This window comes from Salvelinus alpinus, chromosome 26 (assembly GCF_045679555.1).
Source record: "Salvelinus alpinus chromosome 26, SLU_Salpinus.1, whole genome shotgun sequence".
NCBI lineage: Eukaryota > Metazoa > Chordata > Actinopteri > Salmoniformes > Salmonidae > Salvelinus > Salvelinus alpinus.
In genome coordinates this window covers 4,317,250-4,323,418 of record NC_092111.1, presented here as the reverse complement: position 1 = coordinate 4,323,418, position 6,169 = coordinate 4,317,250, and positions in this window count along the sequence as shown.

The window sequence follows — 6,169 nt, the reverse complement described above, 5'->3', positions numbered from 1 at the left end:
ATAACAATATATTATAAATATTAGATAACACTTACCCAGACACACTTGTCTAAAATGATGGGTCATGTGAAATAAATTCTATAACCTCCAGCCACATCCAGTGGTGGAAAAAGTACAAAATTGTCATACTTGAGTAAAAGTATAAATCATTTCAAATCCCTTATATTAAACCAAAAAGCACAGTTGTATTTTTTAAATAATTTTCTGTTTTATTGATGGATAGCCAGGGGCACAATGTGCTTAAGTATCAAAAGCAAAAATATAAACCATTTCAAATTCCTTATATTACGCAAACCAGCCGGCACAATTTTCTTTTTTTTATGACGGATAGCCAGGGGCACACTCCAACATAATTTACAAACAAAGCATTTGTGTTTAGTGAGTCTGCCAGATCAGAAGCAGTAGGGAGGACCAGGGATGTTCTCTTGATAAGTGTGTGAATTGGACAATTTTCCTCTAAAAAGGGAACAAGTACTTTGGGTGTAAAGGAAAATGTATGGAGTAAAAAGTAATGTACATTATTTTCTTTACGAATGTAGTGAAGCAAAAAATATATAAATAGTAAAGTAATGTACAGATACCACAAAACTACTTAATTAGTAGTACTATAAAGTATTTTTACCTAAGTACTTTAAACCACTGCCCAAATGCCTTCACACCAGCACATTAGTATACTTTATATACTGTTACACATGCACTTATCACATAGTATGCCATACGTAAGTTAAGGCCATACAACCTGAGTTGAAACCTGAGTGAGGTGCACATGTACAGTACATAAACAGAATCATACACCTTAGCCAAATACATTTAAACTCAGTATTTCACAACTCCTGACATTTAATCCTAGTAAATATTCCCTGTCTTAGGTCAGTTAGGATCCCCACTTTATATTAAGAATATGAAATGTCATAATTATAGTAGAGAGAATTAGTTATTTGAGCTTTTATTTCTTTCACCACATTCCCAGTGGGTCAGACGTTTACATACACTGAGTTAGTATTTGGTCGCATTGCCTTTAAATTGTTTAATTTGGGTCAAACATTTCAGGTAGCCTTCCACAAGCTTCCCACAATAATTTGGGTGAATTTTGACCCATTCGTCCTGACAGAGCTGGTGTAACTGAGTCAGGTTTGTAGGCCTCCCTGCTCGCACACGCTTTTTCAGTTCTGCCAACAATTTTCTATAGGATTGAGGTCAGGGCTTTGTGATGGCCACTCCAATACCTTGACTTTGTTGTCCTTAAGCCATTTTGCCACAGCTTTGGAAGTATGCTTGGAGGTCATTGTCCATTTGGAAGACCCATTTGCGACCAAGCTTTAACTTCCTGACTGATGTCTTGAGATGTTGCTTCAATATATCCACATAATTTTCCCACCTCATGATGCCATCTGGAAATATGATCATTCGTGCAATGTTTTGGTATGAATCCAATTTGGCTTTTACTAAAGACATTCTGCTTATTAAGGAAGTTTAGAACTCTTACATTGATAATACTACAGACAATCTTCCCCAGCTTACTGTTCAAACAAATGCCTCAGTTGTTAGGGTCAAATTTGTCTCTGTTCTTAAAGATTGTGGTTATGAGTCCTTCATTCCAGATGTCAGGGAAATAACCTACAGTTAGGATCAAATTATATAAAAATAATATAAAAGTTGCAGCTTCTCTCTAGAAGTCTCTACAGTCTGTGCTGCAGCACCTTCTTGATGACAGACAACTCCTTTGCCATCTCCTCCTTTACCTGCACTAGCCCTCTCCTCATGGTGGCCTTTACCTCCTCAAGCACCGTGGTAAGGCTCTCTCTCAGCTCCTGGACAGAGTTCTCCAGCTGAGTCCTGCACTGGTTGATCTGGTCCTGTAGAAGGTCTGTGTCTGGGCTGGAGGTGGTGTAGCTGGGGGGCTGCTCCTTTAGCGCAGTAACCCATACCTCTAACGGAGCCAGCCTGTCTCGCAGCAGGCTGATGGTGGTGTGATCTTGGCTCTGGTGGTAAAAGGCAGGCAGGGGGAGGATAGGCCTGTTGCGTGGATCTGGGCTTGGGATACTGTTGTTGCAATGCCTGAGGTGAGGGAGAGGTTGGGGTGCTGTCCTTGTCCTTTTTGGTTTCCGCTATCTTTCCCTGGGTGGGTAAGTCCTGCACAAAAGAGCTGAGTGCAGCCTCACTGCCCTGGACCATGACAGTGCCGTTCTGGTACACGTTTCCCGTCAGAAACTAGTTTTACTGGTCCTTTTCACTGTCCTCAAAAATGTGTATTTGCCTTCACTTGCAGATGCCTTTCTTTGTTGTATAGCTGAAATGCCTGGTTACAGCTGTATGCCAGGCAGTAGTGTGTTCTGTGTGAAATAACAGGTTTGTAACAGTCCTGTTGTGTGAGCAGTCAGCAAAGAAAGTTTCCAGTTTCTCCCTCTGAATTCTGTGTTTAAAATGTATTCTCCTCTTCTCTGATTTGATTTCTGCTGGAAATTCAAAAAAAAGAGATGGGGGGGGGTATATCAGTCTCTTCTGCTGCTGGTGTTGCTAGCACTGCATCAGTGGCCATGTTGCTATGGTTACCACCAGTAAACAGTTGGATCTAGCCAGTAAGCTAACTGACACATTTGAATGTAGCTAGCTAGCATGATTTAAGATAGCTCTTTTAACAATTTAAGAACAAATCTGGCTACAAAGTTAGCTAGCTAGCTACCTGCCTGGCATCACCGTTACCTCGACTTGGAGTGGGCGGACGGCATCTGACCGCGATAACTAGGCATACATCAATTAGCGGGCAGGGACTGGTCATATTTGATGTAAATCACATGACTTTTCAGACATTGGCTTCAATGTGTCATCTATGGGAGTCATCCCATCTCCCCCTTCATCCTCTGACCCAACTTGGAACACTGAGACTCAAACACACTATTTGTTTTGCCTGGGTTTTCCTTCAGTTAATAACTGTTACAATAGCTACATTTCTCACCAGTAAAAGTAGTCACCAGGGTTCTTATTTTCTTTTCCAACAATATGCTCCTCTGTCTTTTTTACTTTCTTATATGAAAGCAGTCCTTTGATGAAACATTTATTTGATCTCAAATGAATTTTGTATTGTGTCATGCCTTGTTATATAGATATGACATTTGTTTATTATTTATCTCCCTGTGACCCAGGTGGCGAGGAAGGAGGTGACCAGGGAGTAGCCTAAAGTCATAATAGTGGCCAGTGTGTCCAATCTGCTGGTGACGGAGGAGCCTGAAGCAGGGGTGTACGAAGGCCCTCTCACCCAGCAGCCCAGCCTAATTGCTGTGGATGAGCGGGTAAGACTTTGATTATGTCCCACATGGCACCCTATTCTCTATTTAGAGCACTACTTTTGACCCGGGCCCATAGGGCTCTGGTCAAAAGTAGAGCACTATATGGCCAATTGAACTTCTTTGACATTATATTATCAAACTGCAAGCTCAAATGTTTCATATAACAAGGAGTCACTGGGACGTCGTGGTTAAATAAAGGTTATATAGTATAATATAGTAATCCATTTGCTGGTCACATCTGAATGTATTTTTTGTAGTTATGTCCCTTTTGTCAGTCTCTCATTTTTATTTGAATGCACTCACTGTAGCTCTTCGCAATAATTTTTCAATGAAAAGCGCATTTTAAATGCAATCTTTTGTTATTATTCTCTGTAGAGACTGTAACATCTGTCTCCATGGTAACTGTGTCTCAGTGGGAGTGACATCCCTCACCGTCACAGCAACACTGAAAGACTTTACTGGCATGGAGGCAACTGGACTGGAGGGAAACACCACCATGCTCTTTGACAGCTACTGGACTAACTTCACAGATCTGGCCATACTCATCAGTGGCATGCTCTCTCAGAAAATTATTAAAGAACAGTCAATATTCACTCCATTGTAGTCACATAGGGCAATGGGTACTTTACAATTTGCTGTTTTATTTTTATTATATTTGAAAGGGTGTGCTTCTCCACTTATTACAAATGGCAATGATACAAATAACTGTCAATTGTAAGCGTATGTGGGATCTCCTTCAAGACTTTTGGAAAAGCATTCCAGGGGAAGCAGGTTGACAGAATGCCAAGAGTGTGCAGAGCTGTCATCAAGGCAAAGGGTGGCTATTTGAAGAATCTCAAATATAAAATATATTTTGATTTGTTTAACACTTTCTTGTTTACTGCGTGATTCCATGTGTTATTTCATAGTTTTGATGTCTTCACTATTATTCTACAATGTAGAAAATAGTCAAAATAAAGAAAAACCCTTGAATGAGTAGGTGTTCTAAAACGTTTGACTGGTAGTGTACATATACTGTATATTTTGACAATAACAAGCCAGAAAACAGACAGATTTGGAGCTTCTGTTGATGAATGTATTACTTCAACTATCCGACTGTGTAATGTTTGGTGATTGTTGAATCAAAATTATGTTTCTATTAAATGCTAGTTGCAACATCAAAAACTGGGACTTATTTTTGATTCCACCTTCCAGCATGGAGATGTATTGCTCAGTTTTTGGGATCAACATACTGGTATACATTTTTTTGCAGTGGTACTTAAGTAAAATGTAAAAATACAACTTAAGTTGTTTTTTGATGTATCTGTACTTAACTATTTATATTTGACAACTTTCACTTTTACTTCACTACATTCCTAAAGAAAATAATGTACTTTTTACTCCATACATTTTCCCTGACACCAAAATGTAGTCGTTACATTTTCAGATGCTTAGGACAGAAAAATTGTCAAATTCGGGCACTTATTAAGAGAATATCCCCGGTCATCCCTACTGCCGCTGATCTGGCAGACTCACTAAACACACGTGCCTCATTTGTAAATTATGTCGGAGTGTTGGAGCATGCCCCTGGCTATCAGTAAATAAATAAAAAACAAGAAAATGGTGCCATCTTGTTTGCTTAATATAAGGAATTTGAAATTATTTATACTTTTACTTTTGAGTATATTTTAGCAATTACATTTTCTTTTGATACTTAAGTACATTACATGACCAAGAGTATGTGGACACCTGCTCGCCGAACATCTCATTACAAAATAATGGGCATTAATATGGAGTTGGTCCTCCCTTTGCTGCAATAACAGCCTTCATTCTTCTGGGGCTTTCCACTAGATGTTGGAACATTGGGCTACTAGATGTTCCACTAGATGTTGGAACATTGGGCCTGGCTATTAGGCCTGGCTCGCAGTCAGCGTTCCAATTCATCCCAAAGGTGTTCGATGGGGTTGAGGTCAAGAATCTGTACAGGCCAGTCTTCCACACTGATCTCGACAAAGCATTTTTGTATGGACCTCGCTTTGTGCACGGGGGCATTGTTATGCTGAAACAGGAAAGGGCCTTCTCCAAACTGTTGCCAGAAAGTTGGAAGCACAGAATCGTCTAGAATGTCATTGTATGCTGTAGTGTTAAGATTTCCTTTACTAGAACTAAGGGGCCTGGCTGAACCATGAAAAGTATTCCTCGTCCACCAAACTTTACAGTTGGCACTATGCATTTGGGCGGGTAGTGTTCTCCTGGCATCCGCCAAACCCAGATTCATCCGTCGGACTGCCAGATGGTGAAGCGTGATTCATCACTCTAGAGAAGGTATTCCCAAACTGGGCAATGCCGTCGGGGGTACGCCAAATAAAAAAATGTGAATCACGTTAAAAAAATATATTAATAATATTTTCTTAACAAATTCAAAGAGTACATTTATATTTTCCAACAGGGCTATACATTTGGGTGAGGTTTTTTTCTCACCTGAGTAGCCTCGTTTCACTGCCAAAAATAAAATTAAACCATCTAGTGTTCAGCGAAATAACAACACAATGTCAAATACAGGTAGCCTAGTCAAATAATGAACATCCAATCACATTAACCATTACTCTCCCGCGGGAAACCTTCACTCTTGCGCAGACATTTAGAAACTAAATAAAAATATTTGAAAACCCACATAGTTTTTTGACAGGGAATAAAGATGACTTTCGAGTAGTAAGACATGTGTAAAAGCAACAGATACCATTAATAAGAAGAGGCTAGAAGCATCTTATATTGTGAGCTACCGAGTGGCTAGGACAGGCAAGCCCCATACTATTATGGAGGACTTAATTCTTCCTGCTGCCGCGAACATGGCTGGGACAATGCTGTGGGAAAAGGCCAAAAAAAACTATACAGACAATGCC